A 25,151-nucleotide genomic window follows, 5' to 3' on the forward strand; every position below is an offset into this window, starting at 1 on the left:
TCCCCTCTACAGTGTGTAACGTGCGCTTACATGAAGAAAGGGCTCACAGAGCACGAGGGTACAGCCCCATGAACTACCACGAGGTGGACACAGGTATTTACCATCAAGGTGAAGAAATAACCTTTACCAGCCTCCCAAATGCCCTCACTCCCACCAGCCTCCAACCCAGGGATAACCATTACCCTGACTTCTAACATCAAAATTTTAATTTGGCCCGTTTTTGTACTTTATTTGCCTGGAAGCCCAGAGCGCACATGAGTTCGGGTCTGGCCTTGCCCACTTTACACTGTGTTTGAGACTCAGCCGTGTCGTGTCCATGTCAGTGAGTGTGGTGCCATTTATTCATTTTCACACTGTTCCAGCCTACGAGTAGATCACAGCTTGTTTATCTGCCCTATTATTGGTGAATACCCAGACTTTTGGGGGATCGCGCACCTTATCATTGCAGTACATCTTTGAGCATGTGCTGTGTATTTTTTAGGCATCACTGTAGTAATACACTTTGTATGTTGTAAAACACATTCGGCGCCTTGTTGGAAGCAGACGACTGGGGCCGGCTAGCGCACAGGATGCCCTTGCCGGGGGTTTCCTGTGCGGGACCTTCCATCCATCCTGCGGTCTCTCCGCGCCAAGGCTCTCCCCCCACCCCGCCTCCGGCCTCTCCTCCACTGTGCGGTGAGCGGGGGCCCGGTCTCTGGTGGCAGGGGGAGGAAGTCAGAGCAGCCGGGGGAGGCAGGGAATGGAAGGGTGAAGGGCAGAGTGGGGGCGATGTCAGAGACCCCGTGGTTTCATCAACCACCCCTCCGCACACCCACCTAAGAGTGCCCTGCTTCTCCCTCCCTTTCCCCGAGTTATCTGGACGTGGTGTCTAATTGAAATTGAAGACCTGTTGCGCCGTGTGCCTACACAGTCTGATCTCAGATGTGGGCTACCACAAAGTATGTGCTGATGCTCCCCGTTCCCAGGAATCTGACAACGTGATTGATGCCCAGCCGAGCTCTCTCTCCAGAGGCCGGGGGCCAGTCTCTTGCCTCAGCCCTGGAACTGAAGATCCATCTACCACACTGGTCTCGTGTAGACGGAACCTAAGAAGACCGGAGGGAAACGGGTGCCCAGAGAGCCCTGAGAAACGCCTCAAGGCTTGAGTAAAAGCTGGGATCTGTGTTGTCAGGCCGCCTTGCCAATAAGCCTCGAGATTTTACCAGCCCACAAAACTGTAGGAGAAATGAGGCGTTTCTGTGAACCACGGTATGCAGACAGCTCCTCATCTACGGGACCAGGGTAGGTCTGAATTAGGGGACTGTTGTCTCAAAAAAGCAGGGCTTTGCTTCCCCCCCACCCTCACAAATCCCTTGGAAAATCTGGTAAAAGATGTAAATCCTTTAGTCAGGGTGCATAAAATTGCACAAGAAGTTTTCATAACCACAGGGGTTCAAACTTAAAACAGGGCAGGTACTTTCCCTAGTTCTTGCTCATTTAATCCTTACGAAACCTCAGAAGGTAAATACTCTTGTTATGCCTATTTTTTCAACGTTGCTCAGATGCTAAGTAAGGCAGCTGGGACATGAATTCTCTTTTTTTTTTTTTTTTTTAAGATTTTATTTATTGATTTGACAGAGATAGAGACAGCCAGCGAGAGAGGGAACACAAGCAGGGGGAGTGGGAGAGGAAGAAGCAGGCTCATAGTGGAGGAGCCTGATGTGGGGCTCGATCCCATAACGCCGGGATCACGCCCTGAGCCGAAGGCAGACGCTTAACCGCTGTGCCACCCAGGCGCCCCTGGGACATGAATTCTTGAGTCAGATCAGTGGCCCCCTTCCTAACCCCGACCCTAGCCTGCCTTGCAGGGGCCCTGGTGGGAAGTGATCGACTTATAATTCTCTTTGGAACTTGAGGGAGTATGTCACACTTGGTTTTAAAATTCATATGTTACACATTCAGGCAGATGCCTGTTGGTTTGGCCTGTCCCATGTCCTTTCCCGTGTGAGCCACCTCCCTACCCACACCCACCTGCATTTCAGTCCTGGTTGTTCGGATCAGCTGCAACCGCTGTCTCATGGGATGGGCAGGTGGCATTCTAGACCAGGCTAATGACAGCCAACATTCTCCTGGCCACAGAGATTGGTTTTAGAGGTAGGTACACAATCCAAGCAAGACCGATGAAATGCCTGTGAGTGTTAGGGGACTTTTGATGGAGCTAGCAGGAAAGAGAAAGTCTCCTTTCTGCTGAGGTTGCTAAGAGGTACATGTTAACATGTTGGAGTAATCAAAGGAATGAACCCCATTGAGCACAAAAAAAAAAAAAAAAAAAAAAAAAAAAAAAAAAAACCAGATGCCAAACATAAAGAGAGAGTCTAGATGACCATTGTTCAGTTTTCAGATAATCACCTTGATCCACCCATGCCTGATCTCCTCTTGAGACAATATTTGGAGGGGAGTTGTTCTGTTCCGTAACTGAAAGAGTCCAGATAAATACATAGACGTTTTATCATTTTCTTCCTTTCTCTATCTGTAAATACACTCTGTCTCCTTGATACAGATGACACATGGTATAGCATTGAGGAAAGACCGCTCCGCTTCATACAGCACTCACTGGCTATGAAGACTGGAGACACCTTGCCCTCTTAGTTGTTTTTCAGTCCCCTATGGTAGGTGTTAAGTCTCAAATATTTGTTCCCTACATGCTCAGCATGCACAGATTCTTAAACAGTAGGTGCTCCATAATTGCTTACTAGAGTAATGGGATTATATATAAAGCCTTTGCTATCTTAGAACTTGAGCCAAACTTCAAAGCTAAGGATAGCAATGCCTGCTAAGGGCTCACACCTTTTACAGAAAGGGGCTGGACCCTATTTACAGGACAAGCAACAGGAGACCTCACACTGGTTCTTATCACCCACTGGAAGGTGAGGAACGTGGGGGTTGAAACTGGAGTATGGTTTCCTTAAGGAGTTGTGAGACGCTTGTGTCTTTCTCTTTCCGCTGTCCTCTCTTCCAGGATTACCCACCCCCTGTATACAAGTGGCGAACGCAGTATAACAGCTTTGGTGTGTTTGCCTCTAGGGAGCTTTCCGAGGCTTCTGTAGCTAGAGTTGTTGCTCCTGTGCCCTGGCCTTCTTCTCAGAGCCCTTAATACTTAGTGAGTTCTAGTGCTTGAAGATACATACTAATAGTGTACGAGTGTGACATATCAGCTCTCTGTTAGACTAACAGGGCCGGCCTGGCACAGACCTGCTCATCTCTAAACACCTGAGGTGGGGGTGGGGTGGAATTTATGTGGCTGTTTTCCCGCTAAAGGAAGGCCTTCACGTTTCATAAGTTTGGGTATGCACACGTGGGCCGAGAGCTGAGTTTGGGAGTAGAGCCAGAGAGAGCGGATTCCCTCTATAAAACAGAGCACAGAGAATTCGGAGCTCTACGAGGTAGAGCGTAGAGGTGGGGTGGGGTAGAGATGAGAAGAAGGGACAGAAGGGGACACCGAGCTCAAGGAGCTGGGGACAGGCTGCCACATGCAATGAAGGGCCAGGAGGCAACCCCTGCCCCCCCACTGCCCCCACGGCAGGGTGGCCAGAGGCTGTAGATAGCAGAGACATCTATTATTAATTTGAATTTGGAAAAATATTTTGGCCTTGGAACCACCACACGCACACCCCTGGTATCTTTTCATCTTCAGTCGAAGCTTTGACGCAGCCAGAAAGCTTATGAGACGGTTTTTGCTTTTAGCGTGGGCTCGATTTGAAGTAAGGAAAAGGGCCGTAGTCCCCTCGGGTGGGCAGCGTGAAAAAGGGGCAGCAGAGTGATCACCAAGCATATGATTTGAACAAACTCAGGCGTTCAAGGTGGAGCATGGCCATGAGGTCAGAAGTCTGCAAGCGGCTACATCCTGAGCAAAGTTTCTCTGAGGCCCGGAGCAGGGGCTTGAGGCCGTCTTGCGTATAGAACTGACGGGCAGGGGGGTCCCAGGTGATGTGGTTCACCGTGTGCCCGGCCCAGTGGTTCTCAAAGCGCCGTTGCTACCCCAGCATCGGTGGCACTTGGGAGCTTGCTGAAAACATGAATTCTTGGTCCCCGTCCCAAACCTACTGAGTCAGAAACTCTGGCAGTGGGACCCCGAAAGCCAAGATCGACAAACCTTCCGGGTGACTCTGATGCCGCTGACTTTGAGAACGAGACATTAAGGCCTCGGTAGCTCTGTATTGAATTCATGAATAAAAAGCTACGGAAATGGAGTACCCTCCCGATGGCCTGTATTTTTCTATCTTTAAAAAGGCTTTAACTCTGTGCTGAATCATAATTCATCAGCAGCCAGGCTTGTAGCCCACAAGAACCGAGCTCGGGTTGCTTCCTCTCTACCAGCCTAAGGCCAGACCAGTTCCTATGCCAGGCAGAGGCTGAGCGTGGCCGTCTTTGGGTCTTGCCGGGAAGGTGGATATTTTGAGGCCTCCCTGGGCCCACAGTCCGATGGCGGATTGCCCGTTGGACCCAAGAACTGTATTTTTGTTCCTTGGTGCGTAAGGAGAGGATCGTGGTGGTTTTTCTTAAACATGTCCAGGGACTTTTAAAAATTGTCCGCCCTGGCAGATTCTCCCAGAGGGGCACGCTTCTTTGCCTGTCAAGCAAGGATATTAAATTAAGCAATTTTCATCAGATAACCCATCTTCTGGTTCATGTAAATGTCCCACAAATCGCTGTGCTCGTAAGTCAGCCTGACTGAAAGCAAGCCGCTAATCAGCCTCACGTTGTAGACGGGTCCTGGGCTAGCTGGGAGCTTGTCCTGGCCCGAGAGCCCTGCGACAGCCACGCTAGGTCACCCCCTCCTCCGTGCCCTTCTCTGTTGGGCTAGAAGTGTTGCTTAGTGTCCAGTCCCACTGGCCGCAGACCCCATAACCGCAGGAGCCCTGGTCCTCTGGCGTCGAGGGGCAAGTGCTGCGGGCGGGACACGCAGGAAGTACAGTTGAGATGCTCATGACATTCGCCAGGATGTCTTCCATCCCCCTTCTAACGTTTTGCCCCAAGGTCAAGTTCAGGGACCTCGTCCTTATTCTCGCGCCAGGCCCATCAAATGTTGGCTCCAGCCCTAAGCTGCTGCCTGCTTTAGTTTCCCTACCTCTAAAACCAGAAGACAGCACTCCTTCCGTATAGAGTGGGATCTGCATGATAGCACATGTCAAATATTTGTCTCAATCAATTTGGGTATTCTTGTTATTATGATGGTTTGCTCTATATTTTCATCTCTAGGCATCTGCCTCTTTAAAAAAATTGATGACCACCAGTTGTAGAGAACTTAATTTATCCTAAGCATTGCTCGAGGCTTTCAACATACCATCTCAGTTACCTGGGCCACCAGATACTTTACATCACTGTGGCTCAACCGTCCCACGTGTAAAATAGAACATGGTTTCTGTGAAGATTTGAAGTCATAAGAATAAAGCATCCAGTGGCATGCCCGGCTGAAATGATGCTTGAGAAATGGCATAGATCTTATTAGTTACATTTGATCCACTTGGATGTACGTGACTTGGGAATTGAGAGCAGAGAAATATGACTTAGGTGAAGAGGGATGGGCGAAGGTTGGAGAAGAGATGGGAAGGCATCCAAGGTGGAAGGCACAGCAAGGTCGCAGGCGTGGCGCTGGGAACGAACACGGAGGGGGTGTGTGTGGTCTAGGAGAAATGCATTCCCCGGTTCTGTTTCTCTCCTTCTTTCTGACTGTACGGACATGAACGGGACCATGGGAGCCCCCTGATGGGATGGAGGCACAAACGTACTGAAAGGTTGACTAGACGCTGAAGTGGTCAAATTCATGTAGACACGTCCACTGCCCTATTTGTCACACCCATGCTCCCCCCCTCAGCTGTCATCACTGTGCCAAGCTCAGGGTAGGTGCTCACAATGTTTGTTGACTGATTTCATGGACAAGAGGTTAAGATCCCTAATCACAAAAGGAACCCTGCTTTCCCATTTAGAACTCCTACTTGACCGATTAAACCCAGCCTATACCCACCCTTGTAATGTAAAAAACAGGAAGGAACCAAAAATCACCTGAAACTCCGAGTGCCCACCTGGGATGCCATTCTCCCAGAATAGTTGGCAGGCACCCACCCATAGGGTCACCAGGTAAGAACTAGGATGTTCTGTCAAATTTGAACTTTAAATAAAAACATTTTTCTTAGGGTAAGTATAACCCAAATATTGAATAGGACATACTTATACCAAAAAAAATATTCATTGATCTAAAACTCAAATTTAACAGGGGGTTCTCATATTTTTATTTGCTAAACCTGGCAACCCTGTCCTCTATGAATCTAGAAAAACTGAGCTTACCTTTAAAGATTCCCTACTAGCTCCTAACCCCCCTCTTCTTGGCCAGCCAAGATCTAATGCTTAATGACACAATAATGCCATAGCATGAGTCATTTCATCTGGCATACAGATAGAGTTTCCCCTTCCTGTTAGATGAAACTGCCAACTGTAAATTGCAAAAGTTAAAGTTTTTTTCCCCTTAAATTTATGCTTACTGTGGAAAATCTAAAATCATGTAATAAACCATAATTCAACTATTTAGAGATAATCTCAATATTCCATATTGCCTTTTTTCCCCTCTTGTGGACACGTATTTTCTTTATATAATTGAGAAAAAAATACATCCTTCTGTACCATAATTTTTTTTTTAAAGATTTTATTTATTTATGTGACAGAGAGACAGCCAGCAAGAGAGGGAACACAGCAGGGGAGTGGGAGGGGAAGAAGCAGGCTCCTAGCAGAGGAGCCCGATGTGGGACTCAATTCTGTACCATAATTTTTGATTTAGCATGATACTACAGATATTTTCCATGTCATTAAAAATTCTGACATTGTCTTTTTAAAGGACAATATTATTCCACGTGTGGGTATACAAACGGTTTTTAATTTTTTGATCATGTAAGTGGCCCAGGGGTGAATATTTTTATGCATAAAGTTGCTTTCATACTTCAGATTTTTTCCTTAGAATGGGTTCTGAGTGGAATGTCTATGAGAATAGATCTATCTATCTATCATCTATCTCTCATTTTTTCTCCAAATTGTAAAAGAAATTCATGTTCTATGGGTAAAATTGGCATATTCAGGGAAAAGTGTAAAGGTGACAATAAACCCCATTTGTAACCCTGCTACCAATAACGTGTTAACATTTGCTTCTAGACTCCTGAAAATTCTTCCTATGGTGGCTTTCCAGATAGGTTGCCTCACTTTACCCTGAAACCGACAGAGAACAAGTTGTAAGTTTTCCACAATGTCACCATTACTTGATACTCTCTTTAAAAAGAATTGTTAATTCCATAGTAGTTTTCATTTGGGCATCTTTGATTTCCTGGCGAGTTGGAACATTTTTCAAAATACAGCGTATATTTCTGCATGAATGACATGTGCATGTTGCAGCTGCCTGAGTGTCTGGTTATCTATCTGTACTCACTCCTTAACAACCAGCCAGCTCCTGGCTTTGGCCAAGAGTGAGCTTCCAGTAGCTTGGGACCATATCCGGCACTGATTACCCTTCAGAAGTCCCTTTCAGTGATAAGCACGGAGTAGGCACTTTAATCACTACTAATTACCAGTTGACTCCCTCCATAGATTCCCTCCCGAAAGAGATGACTATTCAAGGACAGGGCTCCAGAAGCCCTCTGGGAGTGCTATCGCGCCATCATCCACTTTGGCTCACTCTTATCCGGATTAAGGTGAATAGTTTTTATGGCCTCCTGTAGGTATGTAGTAATCTATAAAAGGAGCAATTTGAAATACTTTTGGTTGCTCCATGATGGAAGTCAGGAGGTCTCAGACTTAGGCAGACTCTCTGGGCAGGGAAAGATACATGTTTCTCTCTGTGTCACTCGTTGTGCAAGCTCAGCAGAGGGGGTGAGTGGTATGGAACGTGGATGGAAAGCAGAGTAGCTTGCTGAATGCAAGACCTCAACATCCTGCCGGCGTTTAGGGCTCAGAGGGAAAAGGACAGCTAACTGCCCAAAGTGGCTGACAGTGGGGGACAACGGAACCCACCAGCCCCACATGGTAGTACATTGAATCCCAGTGCCTTTCTCTTAATGTTTGATGTCTTCCTTCTATGCATTACAAAGTTCCTTTGCTGAATAGGGACACTGATATTGAGAACGTCTTTTCCTTTGACAAGTATTTGCTCAGTGTCTCTTTTGCACCAGGCACTGAAATCCAACAGCAAGCAAGGCAAAGGAAGGTCCTTGGTTCTCCTCCTCTACAGTCTGGGAAGAGATTGCAACACCCTTAATCAGTACGACAGGACCAACTTCTGTGTTTCTGGCTTGGTTCTAGATAGTTGAAGTTGCAGGGGAAAAACATAGCCAGCGCAGGATTCCGGGTAAATGAAGTTACAGCTCAACATGGGCATGTCCCTGGAGCAGCACTTTCTCCTCCGACCCAGCTGGTCTGGTTCCGTTCCCTGAGTACCGTGACTCTCTAAGACCTTGCCAGGCTTCCCGTGAACGTGAGCCACCAGACACAGAGGGGACCAACCAGGACTGGAAACTAGACCAGTGAGAACATGTCTCTCCACTTCGGAGATGACCAAGCCCATCCTGATGATAGCGGATTCTTTTTCCAGTTCAGAGAGCGCTGCTCTAAAATGGGATTTACTAAAGTGTGCTCCACTGAGCTGGCTTTGGGAGATGCCCATATTTACCGGGTGCACCCAAAGGGCAACAGTTGCCTTTTCCTGCAGGACTGCTCAGAGCCTTTATTATGCTAATACGCTTTGTGAGTTTCAGGGAGGGCAAAAACAATGCAGCATTCTTCAAACTCACTTGACCAGAAACATTCTTTTTATCTTGTGCTTTCCTCTTCTGTTTGCAAAACGTCACCATCAAGTTGAGAACAGCTTTGGTTCTCACTGTTTCAGAATTCCTGTTAGCCTCCAGGTCTGTGCATGATGCATTCAACATCCATATTTTGATATTAGCACAAAGCAAAGTCTAAAAAGTTTAACAACATAAAAACTTAAGACCAACCAGGAAGTTGCACATCGATAGTCGGCCCAAAGATTTATGCCTGACTCTTAAGAAGCCACCTAATTGAGTAGTTACAAGACTAAAGGTTAGATCTTCTATTCCCTGACTAGTTTCATCATCTGGATAGGATTTAATTGTGATATCTATGCTTTGGGGTCCCTTCCTGTCATCACAGTCAGACAGGTTGCCTTGAGAGAGGCGGCCATCCTGTGGTGTCTCTTCTTTTTTCATGAGAAAAACACATTGGGTGTTGCATTTTGGAAAATGTCCTATAAGCCACGGCTGCTGCCTGACCCTCCTCAGAACTTTAAAACCCTCAGATGGGCTTCATGCAAGAAATCCGCTTCGATGTTCTAACCCTGCCTCTTTGGGCAATAAATTTAGAAGGCACGGGCCTTTCTCCTGCTCCCCACTGCCAAATGCCTAGAGGCTGTTGATGAGAGTGGATTGTGCATTGGGGTTGCTGCAAGTTCCTACTGGAAGTGAATGAATCTTTCTGGAAGCTCTCTGCTGGATCCCAGGGGATGTGCCTCTTGCTTTGATCTCTGAGACCAGAGCTTCACAGAAATGCACAAAATGTTGACATGACTGGGTCTGTGGCAGGCTCATCCTTGGAATTTATTGCTAGAATGGATAAGAGAGAGGCTGAAAACAGAGACACAGGGCTTGTGATCTCCCAGCACCGCTCCCAGAGGGTTCTCGAAAAGCTGCAAGCGACTGCCCTACAAGGAGGGCGTCCGCCGGCTTGCCTGCTTCTGCTGCCGTCCTTGTAAACCAAGCATGTGAACAGCTCATCCCAGGGGGCTGAAGAACTAGGATCCAGTTTGGAGAAAGGGTTCAAGAGGCAGAGAGCAGAATGGCAGGGCTTGGGGGTTGGGAGAGGAGAGCGTGAGCTCTGACCCAACCATGGATCTGCTTTGTAACCTGGGAGAGTCTTCCCATCTGCAAAATGGGAATGATACTCAACATTCACCCTTCCAGAATCATTGTGAGAATAAAATCAGATCATCCAGGCAACACTCTCACAACAGTGCCTGGCGTTCAGTGTCCTGGGGTCCGCAAACCAGGGCTCACAGGCCAAATCCGCCCTCGGCCTGTTTTTGTAAATAACATTTTCCTGGAACACAGCCACACCCACTTGTTCATGTTGTGTCTATGGCCCATTTCACATCAATTTCACATGGCACCGGCTGAACTGAGTGGTTGGGGCAGAGTCCCTATGGCCTGCAAGGCCAAAAATATTTGCCTTCTGGCCCTTTACAGAAAACGTTCGCCAATCCTTATGTTGAATATTAGCTATTACCATCCACATGACTAATAACAATTCCATAGGGATATTATAAGAATAAAATGAGGATAAATACATCAAGGACTTTAAATGTGTTGAAATGAGACTATGTCTGATGCAAAGGGATGGTTTATTCAACCATTCCTTCACATAATAGGATTTTATGTAAAACTTTTTATTTTTTATTATTATTTTTTAAAGATTTATTTATTTATTTGAGAGAGAGAGCAGGGGTGGGGTGGGGTGGGGTGGAGAGATAGAGGGAGGGAGGGTCTGAAGAAGACTCCGTGCTGAGTCTGGAGCTGGACGCCGGGCTCGATCTCACGACCCTGAGATCATGACCTGGGTGAAACCAAGAGTCAGACACTTAACCAGCCAAGCCACCCAGGCTCCCCTATGTAGAATTTTTCAAATGACATGGGAAAGATGGTTTATTTGTATGGAAACACCCACGCACACAGGTACACACATGCACACACACGGTGCGTTACCAGGTATGGGAGCTCATCCTCAGATATCCTTCTGAGGCCGGTGCTATTTTTATCCCCATTACACAGATGAGAAAGTTGAAGCTCAGAATGTGAAAGTGATTTCTCCAAATTTACACAGGGAGTGGGGGGCAGATTGAGAACCCAGGCAGACCTATTGGTGTTAAAAAAAAAAAAAAAGAATAAAACAAGTCATGCAATAATATCTAATTTTTGTAAAAATTAGTGTAATGTGTGTGTGTGTGTGTGCACGCACACACTCACATGTAACAGGGAAGGCATATGTTAAAATGTTAACAGAAATGATTTTGGGATCATGAGGCAATAGGCAGTATATATTAACATTTTCTTCCTTAGAGCTTGTACTGTATTCTCTTGAACGTATGTCATAAAGGGGGAAAAAAGATTTAGAAGAAGAAAATGGTTTTGGCACTGCTCGGTACCATGTGCTAATCCTTATACTTCAGACCTCATTACCAGCTTGGTTAATAAGGTTCAAAAGCAAATGTCAATTTTGGTAGCATTCTGGTAGATTCCAAATTAGAAGTTGGGGGGTACCAGGACTCTGCATCTGAGCTTCCAGTTTCCCTCCATGGCTCAGACCCTCTCCCCTCCTCCAACCCCCACCTCCCCCGCACCCCTCACCCCATCTTCCCCCACCCCTACCTCTCCCCTCCCCTCCCCACCCCCACCTCTCCCCACCCCTCCCCACCCCCCCAGAGGTCACAAAGCAACCGTGCCTCTCTCCTTTCTTGGAGGTCTGTGCTTGCCTCCCAACTTTGAAGAGACTGCTGCTTTTTATAAATATTTTGGAAGCATCTCAAGCCTTAAAAAAAAAAAAAAAAAAGCCACTTAGAAAAGATGCAACTTGACAAATCAGGGAGGCCATGAGATCATCGTTCCGGTTTTTATTGTATTTTCCCTTACTCCAGAGAGTGGGAATACATCCAAACCAGAATGTGCACTGCCCTGTTATATTTCTGGGAGAAGAAAAGGAATCTGGCTATGTCCTGCGAAGCATCCGACATTCACATATTTTTCTGGCCCAGACGTTTTGCCAAATGTCAGTGTTCCTTGCAGAATGTGGCTGTTTTTATTTTAATCTGCAAATATCACTCCCGTGAATTATGACCTTCCCCTGGTTTGGGTATTAGAAGTGGAATCGGGGAAGTAGTGAAAGGTGATCCAGGCAAGGGAAGAACATTTTGGAAAAGGCGAACCGAAGAGGTATCTGTCAAAACAGTCTTGTTAAAAATGTTTTTTCCCCGCTTTGCTCATTTTGTGAAACTTTTTAAAAGAGGTTTGGAGCCATCCCCGTTTCCTCTTGGGGTTTCAGTTTTTACTATACGGTAAATTCGTACAGGTGGGACTGGAAATACATATTAATTGAATGACAATTTATGACAAACACTCGGCTGGGTGCTGAGGATATATAAATGCACGGACAGACAGGCTCCCTGGTATTATGCACATTGTGAGCGAGTGCAGGATACAATTTCGTGATGTCAAGGGTGCAAAGTATTTTGGAGGGCTCTACTGGGTGATATGGGAGCATCTGCTGGTTTTATTTTATTTTATTTTATTTTAAAGATTTTATTTATTTATTCGACAGAGATAGAGACAGCCAGCGAGAGAGGGAACACAAGCAGGGGGAGTGGGAGAGGAAGAAGCAGGCTCATAGCGGAGGAGCCTGATGTGGGGCTCGATCCCAGAACGCTGGGATCACGCCCTGAGCCGAAGGCAGACGCTTAACCGCTGTGCCACCCAGGCGCCCCGCATATGCTGGTTTTAACCTAGTCTGAGGGTCAGGGGAGGTTTTGAGAAGCAGTGACAATTGGGTTGAGTTACCTGAAGGCTGAGGGGATGGAGATTGGAGTGGCGGTAGACCAGGTGTCTTGGGCAGAGGGAACAGCTTCCATGAGGGGCTGGGGGTTGGGAGACAGCATGGCATATTTGAGAAACCAAGTTCTTACTGTAGGGCTGTAGGAAAGTAAATGGAGGGTAGCGACAAATTATGCTCTTTTAAGAGTTCTGTGACCCTTACATACCTGCATCGTAGAAAATTGTGCGTTCGACTTCAGAGTTCACAGCTCAGATCATATCCTATTTAAAATCCGAGCAAGGGAGTCGAACATCTTCATGAACTTTGATTCATTTGTACTTCTGTTCTCAACGCTAATGACATAATGAGATTGGAAATATCAAAGTCATAAGGTATCTTTTTGTTTCTAGTCCAAGAGGATGTGTGCACTCCATATCCATGCCATGTGTTTCTCCTGGGACTTGGGGAGCAGAGGAGTCCCTGCGAATGGGAGCAAAGGCACGCGGATTGGCACTCTTGCTTCGGTAAGGTCAACCCGCTGGCTCCCCTTACCCCAATAAATCCTCAACGATCTGACTCCCCCCCCCCCCCGATTTTAGCCTCGAGGTATTTGGGATTGAAATCAGAAACGGTTTTAATACATTTCTTTGCTGTAAGCAAGATCGCAGCTCTTCCCCCATTGGAGGAAGGGAGTGTGCAGAAATCGGCATTTATTGAGTACTTCCTATGCCCTGAAGATTGTGCATAATTCCCCTTGAAGCCTCACGGGTCCATTACTTCATCATTTCTGTGATCGTTCCCATAATGTAGCTGAAAAAAAAAGCCGAGCTCCGAGCTCTGTGGCCTGGGTTCGGTCCCCTCCACCATTTACCTCTGAGTTGGATCATCCGTCGGCACTCCAGAGGGAGGTGATCCCCACGGACCCCTCTCATCTCCTTTCCTGTGTCTCCCACACACTAAGCGCTTTCTGAAGTCAGTGGAAGGAGCAGAGGGTGTCATTCAAGGAATATTTCCCAAGCAACATCCCGATGGGGTGAGAGGCCGGGACGTCGGAGATTCCTTCTTGCCACAGCTGTATGGGGAGGCGGTGACAGCCTGCGTCACTCGGTGTGAGCATAACCGGCGCTTTGAACAAGTAGAACCCAAAGCAATTTTATTTCTGTCTCCCACCACCCTGTCAAATTTATCCGGTGGGGGCAGTTCGACTCCTGGGTTCCAATCAGGGCTCGGCCACTTGCAGCTGCGTGACACTTAACCTCCTGCTGACTCAGTTTCCTCCTTTGCCAAATGGAATTATTAATATGAGGCTCTCAGGAGAATCAGTGCGTGATGGGTTTCGACGTGCTTTGGAAATGCCCAAGCCCCCAGCAGGTTGTTTTAATTTTTATTTTATTGTCTTTGAGGGGTCTTTGACCCCAGTGGTCTCCAAGGCCAAGTCTCCCCCGCTTGGAGTTCTTTAAGAATTGACAATGACACAGAAGGTTTATGTCATCTATGGCCGCTCAGAAAGTGTAGCAGAACGGAGCAATCTGCTCAGTTTCAGAGGTGCCGAGGTGTGCATCTGATGTCTAGACTCAGAGTGAATTGTACTGCGAAGGGGCGGCTTGCTGAGCCTCTGAGCGCTGGCCTTGCTCGGGTGGACTCCTGAATCAGGGAAGGAAGAGCTGGAGTCTCAGAACCTTCCTGCTCATAGCCTCACACGCACAGCCAAGGCTAGCGGGTACTCTGCCCGGGGGGCATGCGTTCCTGTGCCCACATTCCTCACTTCCTCCGCAGGTGTCCCCAGGGCAGGGGAGGGGGTGGGTGCAGGGATTGATTTTCAGGGTGTTTTCCCAGCTTTATCCCTCCAACCCAGAGATGCTATGAGAGGACACACCAGGGCCAGGGCAGTGAACCCTGAGACACCCCAGCATTGACTAATCAAATCAGCCCAATGGACACATTTTCTCAGTGCCCGCAGGGGTCTTTCTTAACGTTGCGTAGAAACAGCAGAATAGCTTACAGAGGGGGGTGGTTGACTGAGGAGAGCACCAAATTTTAAGGTTGATTTGGATCATGTGATGGTGACCCCAGATTCTAACGTGTCCTTCCTGGTCAAAACTGCTCCTCGTGAGAAGACAAGTTGCTCAAGGCATGAAGAGTCTGGGGTCTGGAAATTGACTTGCCCAATTCAAATTCTGGTTCTATTCCAACCATGTGGCTTCAGGCAAGTTGCTTAACCTCGCTCAGCCAATGTTTGAATAAAGCTCCCCTGAGAGGCATTTCCTAACTGTACTTCTAGAGATAATCGTGCTGTATTCTGAGGTCCCGCAGCTTCTTGTGTGCGTATGATTTAAAGTCTTACCAAACCATAATGCTCATCTATCTACTTAACCATCCATCCCTCCATCCATCCACCCACCCACCCATCCATCCATCCACTCATCCATCCACCCACCCACCCATCCATCCACTCATCCACCCACCCACCCATCCATCCACTCATCCATCCACCCACCCACCCATCCATCCACTCATCCATCCGCCCACCCACCCATCCATCCACTCATCCATCCACCCACCCATCCATCCACTCACCCATCCACCCACCCACCCATCCACCCACCCATCCATCCACTCATCCATCCATCCACTCATCCATCCATCCACCCATCCATCCATTCCTCCATCCATCCATCCACCCATCCATCCACCCACCCATCCATCCACTCATCCATCCACCCACCCATCCATCCACTCATCCATCCACCCACCCATCCATCCACCCACCCATCCATCCACTCATCCATCCACTCATCCATCCACTCATCCATCCACTCATCCATCCACCCACCCATCCATCCACTCATCCATCCATCCACCCATCCATCCATTCCTCCATCCATCCACCCACCCATCCATCCACCCACCCATCCATCCACTCATCCATCCACCCATCCATCCACCCACCCATCCACCCACCCATCCATCCACTCATCCATCCACCCACCCATCCATCCACTCATCCATCCACCTACCCATCTATACATCTTACCTATCCATCCATCCATCATCCATCCATCCATCCATTCCTCCATCCATCCATCCACCCACCCATCCAACCACTCAGCCATCCACCCACCCACCCATCCATCCATCCATCCATCCATTCCATCCACTCATCCACCTATCTCCCTCTATCTGTATCCATATCTACTAGTAAGTATCTGTATTTATATACCAATCTAAAAATGAGCTCTTACAAGGGACCTCCAGCTTGTAACTAACTTTTTTAAAATTTAACAATATATTTTGAAATCCTTTCATGTTAGTAATTACACATACATACCATTACTTTAATGAGTGCAAAACAGCTGATCAAACGGCTGCATTTATTAACTAATCCACTGTCTTTGGATATTTCAATTTTCCCAGTTTTTCTCTCTTTAACAAACACTGATAAATACGCCTAAATCTTCACAGACCTTCTTAATTATTTCCTTGGGTTAATTCCTAATAATGGAATAGCTGGGCTGTTTTTGAAATCCAAGGTATCAACGTGCCCTTCAGGAAGGTTCTACCGTGGACACTCCCACCAGCGAGCATGAGAGTGCCTGGCTCCCCGTATCTGTACCAATGCTCGATTCTGGTGCTGCTCGTCTTCTTGGTCAGTCTCCTTGTCCTGACTTTCAGGGTTTGCAGTAGGATGGCCATTTAGCATGCTGCCACGGGTCACTTCTTCAGGAGGGTGGGTTCTGTAGGGCTAGGTGTGCCAGCGGCTGACTTATGGAGCTGAGACCCCAGCCCCCGAGGCCATAGCCCGTATCAGACCCATCCTGGAGCTCTCGGCTCCCAGCCTGGCATCTGATAGGAAGAACCCACAGAAAACCATAGATTCCTAAATGGATCCTCTGAGTTTCGTAGAATTCTACACGTAGAGCTCACAGCCACTTTACAAAGGGGGAGACCAAGGCTCACAGGGGGCCAGTGAACTTCCCAAGGGGGCACAGAGCATCCTTGTGGGGGAGGGTCTCTCCATACCTCCCCCCCCCCCCCCGCAGCTTGCTTTTTCCCCAAGCTCGCAGCCCCGAAGCCTTAAACCCTTTCACTTTGAGAGAAGCTCTCAGATCCTCTTGTGGTTTTGATTCCTCTTTTGCAAGAGCACTTTGCATTTTCTCCTAAATTCCTTCCAGCTGTCAGGTAGGAGAGCCCCCTGATAAGGATTTCCCCAGTGTGGGAGAGAAACATTTACCAGAAGTAGCTGAGCGCACCAGGCTTCCTCCCCGACGGTTTCCAAGCATATGGAATATATTGTGGTTGGAGGGAAATATATTTTAAGAATTTCTCCTGCATCTTTTCAGATACATTCCACCAAGGATTACTACAGGTGTCATGAAAAGTGGGCTTTTGCTCTTTCTCCCTGTGGAGGAGGCAGGCTTTGGCGGCAGAATGGGCTGCATGGGTGTGGGAGCCGGAACGAGCCTCTGCCCACGACCAGAGAAAGAGCCTGGGACCCGAGCTCCCCAGGGTCCCCAGGCGTGGTTGCTTCTCTGTTTTTCCCGGTGGGACGTTAGTGAGAATGATAAATATTTATTGAGTGCTGTCCCCGACTCTGCCCCATTACCATCTAGAGTTTCCCTCCTCACTTACGATGTTTTGGGCTTTTTCTTTGTTTGTGGTCTGCCTTCCCCCATGAGCGCAGCAACCTTCTCTGTGTTGTTCCTTCCCCAGCTTCTAAAATATCATCTTTCACATAGTTGATACTCAATAAATAGTTGATGAACGAATGCGCTGACCTTTTCATATTTCTTCTATTACTTGATGTTCACAACAACCCGATAGGGTAGGAACTGTTATTAACCCCCGTTTCATAGGTGAGAGGAATGAAACACAGAGAGGTTAAGCAACTTGACCCAGGTCACACAGCTTTTACGTGGTAGACGCTAGACACACACACAGGTCCATGTGATTTCAAAGCCTGCATTCTTAATAACCCATGGCAGAGACAAGGGAAGTACTTCAGGGGGCCAAATCTTTGGGAGCACCCCATGTATGTCCAACCCTAGGCTGGGTGCCAGAGCTGTCGTGGTGAATAGGACACAGTTGCTGCCTATGCAGAGTTTATTGTCTGCTGGAGAAGAGCGAGTCAGCAAGCGATGACAAGGCAGTAGGATCAGTGTGATGATAGGGGAAGGCTCAGGGGACCAAGGCAGCACGGAGGACCTGTTTGCCACCAATCAGGGAAAGCCTCCCAGAGGAGGTGACATGTCACAGCCATCGACCTCTTCATCTTCACCATCGTTGTCCTCGGAATCGTAATTTACGGAGATCTTCCTTTGTTCCACAGCCCATGCAGGATTCTGTACATTTTGGAAATGTCATTGTCAAAGTTACCCATCGGGATAGTGTTATACTTATTTTATAGACGAATAAACAGAGACTCAGGGAGTCACCTAACTCGCCACGGGAAGAGGCTGCACTGGGATTGGATCTCTGTTCTTTCTGGTGCTAGTCACTTGCCTTCCATTTCATCTAAGACCTGACGGGTGGCGGGGGGAGGGGGCGAGGGCAGGGGGCCATCCAGAGAAAGGGGAGGAAATGTGCTCTCCCAAGCGGGGATATCGTGAACAGAAGTGAGGAGGCAAGAGAGGTAGCTCTATAAGGGAGAGGTAAGCAGAGGTTTTAGAAGCTGTGCTCCAGGGCCCTGGCTACCGACGCGGCCACCTCACCCACGACCTACGGGCTCAAGACCCAGGCCTGTGACTCCGCTGCGTCTGATCTGCAGAAGTCACAAGGGTAGCATCACGTGGTGTATCATGGGGTTTGCCAGGCAATAGGAGTGACAGGCAGGGCTACTCCCGATAGCCAGGGTGCGCAGAGGGGGGCACTGGCCATGTAACACTCAGGCCAACTGACTTCCCAAGACCCACACTTCCAGGCAGGTACTGGAGGTTGCCTCATAATCCCAGCCTTAGTTCCCAGACCTTGGCCTTCCCTTCCACTGGATACATGGATCTTACCATTGGAATGATCAAGGGCCCAGACACTCAGATGGAGCTGGAGTTTTCTTTCCCTCACTCAGCCTTGCAGGGCCTGATTTTCGGTCTGCTTTCTCTCTCCCTGGCACTGTGTTGTGATTCTTTACTGAAGCAAGGTCTTGAGAATGGCGTGTCAGTCCACCTCTTCAGATGGATACAGATGCTGAGCTCCTATCTCCTTCGGTAGGGTTCCATCCACAGCTGGTCCAGGTGGGCGATGAACCAGGTGGCTTCTTTCTGATGGACCGCTGATTTGATTGCGTGATTCCTTAACCGTAGCTGATTGGACCAGTTCATTGAATTATGCTACAGCCAGTTAGACCACATGACCCATCAGCCCCATCTGATCCCTTAAAGGACAATAGGCCATTGTTCGGCAAGACACCAATGACCTGTGAGGACCAGCACAGAAGATGAGCTGTTCTTCTGTTACCTTCTTTTGTGTTAAATATTTTTTAGTGCATCATTTTCATTCTTCTGTTGATATTTTTGCTAAATTTTTTGAGTTATTTTCTTAACCGTTGTGCTCAGGGTTACAGTATGCATTTTCATTTATCCCAGTCTCCTTCGGATCAATACTGATTTAGTTCTGGTACAATACAAAAATTTTACCCTAAGATATGAAACAATCACGAAGTTGTTAAAGTATATCAAGCATTCCTGTAAACCAGCCTCTATGCCTAGCACTTCCCACGGGCAATATCATTTATTCTGAAAAATAAAACCACGCCATAAGGTAGTATTATGATTATCTCTATCTCAGAGATGGGAAAAATGAAGTCTGGAAGTATCTAGGTCATCTGCTCAAGGAGGTACTGCTAGCAAGTGGTGGAAATGGAATTCTGACCCATGCGGTAGGACTCTCAACCTTGGTAATGAACACAACTATTTCGGGTCAGGTTAAAAGGTGGCGAATCCAGCTTCACTCTAGAGTAAGACATGAAAAATTCAAGGTCGAGTTCTAGACCACAAGCTCAGAGCTATCACGTGGCTAAGAACTGTCAGCCTCTTCCTTCCTGAGCAGAATTCAGTTCTAGAGTTGATCAACACTTGGTGAGCGTCCACTGTGTCACCGGGACTGGGAGAGGAATGTCACAGATGCATCTGTCAGAATCTCACTTGTGCCCAGACCACCTCTCACTAGTAGCCTCGACTCTGAACCCCTCCCCCATGCATTCATTTGGAAGACATTGGATTGTCCCAGTAAGGGAGCACTGAAAATGCAGCCAAGTGCAACTTGCATATTTTCCAATTTCTCAGTGAGCCTGAACTAATGGGTCAGTCCAAAGTGGCTCAGAGGAAATCAATACTTTTCCCTTGGTCCCTGAGCTCCACAATGAGCCTGACTCGATTGCCTCCTCCTCTTTAACCCTTCCTTGCAATCTTTTCAAGAAGGCATACATGATGACTCACTAAAGATTCTTTCTCATGGGGCAAAAACTCCCCCTGTGTTTACTCTCCCCAGAGCTCTTGCTGAGACCACTTTCCCCTCTGTCCTGCCATCTCTCAGACATATCTGCTTTGAATCATTGCCTTAACGTATCCAGGGAGCAAGGATTCCCCTTTAACAAAAGGCAGAACTTGACGCTGGGGCTGATTCAAATCTTGGAGTAATTCCACCCCTCCTTACTCACTTGAATCTAGAGGAAGTCAATAAATAGAATGGTGAGGAAGGTGTTGATGGGTCTGACCGCCCCCCCCCAAGGGCTCGTCACACACCCCATCATCTTCCCCCCATGAGACAGATCTGTGTCATTTAACCTGCTTTCAGAATTTGAAAGCACTTTCTTCTTTGGCTCTCAAATCATTTTTTCAATTATGATCAAACAGATCCCACTAATCTCTATTAAAAGCTGGTACGTGACTGAGCCAGGATTCGAACACAAGTTGTCTGACTTCAGAGCCCAACCTATGCCTTGCTGGTACCCATTACAGCCCATCATGGGACTACAGTGCTTGCTCCTGAGTGATGCCGATGACTGTTCTGCCAAGCCCACCCTGACGGCGGGAAGATTCCTGCCTTTTACAGAGGGATAGAGTATAGAGTGAGGGACAGGAGGGAAGGAAATCTGAGTCAAAGGATCCCAGGATGGAAGAAATAGAAATGGAAGCTGATGTACCTTCTTCCCATGCTTGCCACTCTCCACACACAGATGCTTTGAAAACATTCCTTTATCCTCTTCAGCACAAACTTCCTGACTTAGTTTGACATCTGGATGAATCAGGATACGGGTCCAATTGCTAATACAGAGACCAAACTGATGGTAACTTAAATGAGATCATTGATTTCTCTCTTCCCTACCAGTCCAAGCATAAGCCACCCAGGGCTGAAATGGCAGCTCTATGGGGTCATGGGCTTAGCCTTGTTCTAGTTGTTCACATCCCATTGGTCTGAACGTGGTCATATGACCACAACTAACTGCAAGGGAGACTGGGAAATGTAGTCTTTATCTGGATGACCATATACCAAGCTTAAATTTGGGGGAATCCCTTACTAAAGAAAGGAGAGGAGGGATAGTGGGAGACAAATAGTTTCTTTCACAAGTATTTCAGGTAATTGCTGGAAGTAACATATTTTATACACACACACTTGTATGTGTATTTGAATACCTTATATATTCACTACCACGCAGATAATCACGGATGATGTTTTGGTGTGATTTTGTTCCCCAGATAGTTTGTATCAGTCAGGCCCCAGTAGGAAAGACATGACACACTCAAACGAGTAATTAAAGATGTTTGATAACTGAACTTCCTAAAAGATTTGGACAGGGTACAATACCTCAGGGCTAGCAACACCACAGTCTGTGTTCTCTCAGGAAAGGGGGATTGCACAATCTTTTGTAACATGTCTATGTCCGTCTGTCTATCCATCTATCTATGTATCATCTCTGATACCTGTATATGTGAGTGTGCATTTATATAAGAAAGATGTGTGGGGCGTCTGGGTGGCTCAGTCGGTTAGGTGTCCAACTCTTGACCTCAGCTCAGGTCTTGATCTCGGGGTCGTGGGTTCAGGCCCCCTTTGGGCTCCATGCTAGGCATGAACCTACTTAAAAAAAAGAAGAAGAAAAGAAAAATGTGTACATCTTGTTCAAGAAGAAGCATCATTTTTTGTTTGTTTCTCTTCACCCCTGATTTCTTTTGGGAGTGGAGATGAGATAGATTGCTTTGCAATTGAAGACAAGCTTCCAGTCTTTCTTCCACGACTTGTTAGCTGTGTGATCTTGGAATAGCCATTTAACCTCTCTGTGGTGTGCCATGCTGATTTGTCAAGTGGGGATACTACCACCTGCCCTGATTTCTTCTGAGAGCTCTGATGCGAAAGGTCTGATAAGAAAGGGCGGAAATGTTTTCTCAGGGTATAGAACATTCTACGAAGAGGACAAACGTATTGGTGAAACCCAATCAGGAATTCATAATCCAACACATCTTAGCTCCTTCCTTTCCAAAGTCATGGCAACTTCTGCAAAGTCAGCTTAGCCAGGCCCTAGTTTGAGGGTCAGGGCCATAGGAAGCTCCTTACCATGCCCTTCAAGGCTCTGTGGGATTTATCCTTGGCCACCCTTCAGCCTCATCTCTCATAGCTCTTCCCTGTGCTCACCACACTCCAGCCACCGTGGCCTTCTTTCTATTCCTTGACCAAGCTGTATTCATTCCCACCTCTGGCTGTTTCCTCTGCCTCGAATCCTCTGCTCCCATAGCTTCACATGGCTGGCTCTGTTGTATGATGCAGGTCTCTCCTTCAATGTCACCTGCTCAGAGAAGCCTTCCAGGATTGCAGAGTCTAAAATCCTGCCTGTGACAATCACTCCTACGTTGACACGTTGCTATATTATGCTAACAGCCCTCATCACGCTCTGAAAGCCTTATTCATTTATTTCTTTACCTTTGTAGTCCACCCATTAGGGCGCATCCTCAGTGAGAGCAGGGACTTTACTGCAGAATAGCATCTGGGACGTGTGAGGCACTTACAAATGTATTACATGAATGATTCAGAAGAACATGCCTGGGGGGTGGGGAGAGCCAGCTCTGAATTACCCGTTGGTGGCATGATGAGTACATATATAACGTACCCTCAGTAGACTAGCACGGCAGAGACTGCTACGTATCTCTTTTTTTAAGAAAGATTTTATTTATTCACTTTGGAGAGAGAGAGGGAGAGTGCACAAGCAGGGGGAGGACCAGAGGGAGAGGGACAAGCAGACTCCATGCTGGGTGCAGAGCTGGACACGGGGCTCAATCCCCAGGACCCTGAGATCATGACCTGAGCCGAAACCAAGAGTCAGACACTCAACCGACTGAGCCACCCAGGCGCCCCCTACATAATCTCTTAATACCCCTCTTCCCTTCCTGGAGGCCTCCAAAGGTTAGCTAGACACTTGACTGATTAGAATAAAGATTACATTTTCCAGCCAGCCTTGCAGCTAGGTGAGGCAATGTGTAAGTCAAAGCAGAAAAGATGTGTTCTTTTCAAGGCAAGGTCCTTGAAACGGAGAAGTATACCTACCCCTTCCTGCTTCACCCTTCTCAGAAAGAAGGCTGCAAGGCAGAGTGCATGTCAGGAGTGAGGGCAGCCACCTGGGTCACAATGGACACCCCACGTTAAGGATGGCAGAGCCACAAGATGGAAGGAAGCTGGGTTCCCGACATAGTCGAGTCACCGAGCTCTTGACCATTGCCCCAGATTTCTACTTTCATGAAAAATAGACTTTTATCAAGTCCCAACCACTGTATTTAGAGGTATCTTTGTTAAAACGGCTTACTTTAAACCTCAATGAATATACGTCTACTTTCCCTACAGTTTCATAGTCAAGTCACAGATGTTCTAAGATATTTCTGATCTGTGTTTGGACAGAGTCCTCACAATAGTTAAAAAGGCCTCACTTTTGGAAACTGCTGGGTGGAAACAGCCTCTCCTTCTCCTCCGCATCTAGCAAAGCTTCTGACACAGACAAATGTTGGTTGAGGTTTGGCTCATCCTGGGACTTTGAAACCCGCAGTGGAGACAGATTCGCCCCCCCAGTTATCTGAGATCCCCTCTTCAGAGCAACTGCGTTGGGTTTTGGTTTGCTACCTTCTCAGGAATAATTTATCTTCCCTGTTTGTAAAATTCAGGAAATGGAATCTGTGGACGTTTCCTAATCCAAGGGGGGAGAACTTGTCTTTTTACTTCCAACTTTCAGGCCGCATCAGAAAAGACAGTATCTAAATTTAAACTGGAACTTGAAACCTCTGTGCCTGGGCCCACCAGGGGATGGTGGGGGGTGCGTGCTTTGAGGATTCTGGCAAAGGTTTTATTAGAGCAAGTTTCACGTTTTCTTCGGTGGAGTTGTTTTGCTCATTAATTTTTTTTTTTTTTTTTGTCTTTAAAAATGGACACACAGATATTTTCCGCAGGGACTCCTGCAAGCCAAAGCAGAATCACTTTCTTTGCATAACGTTGGCTGTGTTACCAAGTGTGGGCCGCTCAGACATGATTTCTTCTGGAAAACAGGGCCGGCCATGGAAATGTCTGCTATTTCTGGGTGGAGCTCAAAGCTGTCGCAAAGGAGTCTGGGAATCGTGGCTCCTGGGTGTTTTTTAGCGCAGATATATACGTGTACGCGCTGTGGCCCAGGGGCATTTATGAGATGCGGACTTCAAGGCACCCCACAGTGCCTTATGAGTGCCTTATAAGCCCCTTCGCCTGCTGGGAAGGGCCCAGTAATGTATGCACATGGCTATAGGTTTTATGAAATTTGCAAAAGGAGGGGTTAAAACTCCTTTCTCTCTCTTCTCTCCCTCCCTTTCTCTCCAGAGTCCTCTCTGTTATACTTTCCCTCCCATAAACTGTGGCCTCGGGGGTTGTTGGGATCCATGTGAGGAAAGTTGACTTGGTAATGTGTTTAGCTTGGATTTAGTGGTGTATTTTTCTGCGGTTTGCAGTTATTCTATGTATAGTTATTGCTGGGCTGTCTAGGAATATGCCTACTACCCAGACTGTGACATGAACCTGTCCTGTGTCACCTGGCCTCAGAGCTCTGCGGAGGGTAGAGGAAAAGACTTGCCAGAGACAAGGTGGAACTGTCTAGAGCGAATGACGTTTTAAAGATGCAGCATTTATATAAACAGACGGACTATGCAGCCCCCCCAGCCCCACCAAAATGCAGGGAAAATATTATACAGTGTGTCAGGTAGTTCGTTAATAAAAAGTATCATGCTAGGGGTGCCTGGGTGGCTCAGCCGTTAAGCATCTGCCTTCAGCTCAGGTCATGATCCCAGTGTTCTGGGATCGAGCCCCGCATCAGGCTCCCTGCTCGGCGGAGAGTCTGCTTCTCCCTCTCACACTCCCCCTGCTTGTGTTCCCTCTCTCGCTGTCTCTCTCTGTCAAATAAATAAATAAAATCTTAAAAAAGAAAGTGTAAAAAAAAGTATCATGCTATTTTAATGGATTTTGTGCCATTTATGATACTTACCAGCTTTTGAAAATTTGTTGTGATCTCTTCTCTCAGGCTAGATAAATGTTCACTTTCATACTGGATT

The sequence above is a fragment of the Ursus arctos genome, unplaced genomic scaffold (genome assembly GCF_023065955.2).
Source record: "Ursus arctos isolate Adak ecotype North America unplaced genomic scaffold, UrsArc2.0 scaffold_34, whole genome shotgun sequence".
Lineage (NCBI taxonomy): Eukaryota > Metazoa > Chordata > Mammalia > Carnivora > Ursidae > Ursus > Ursus arctos.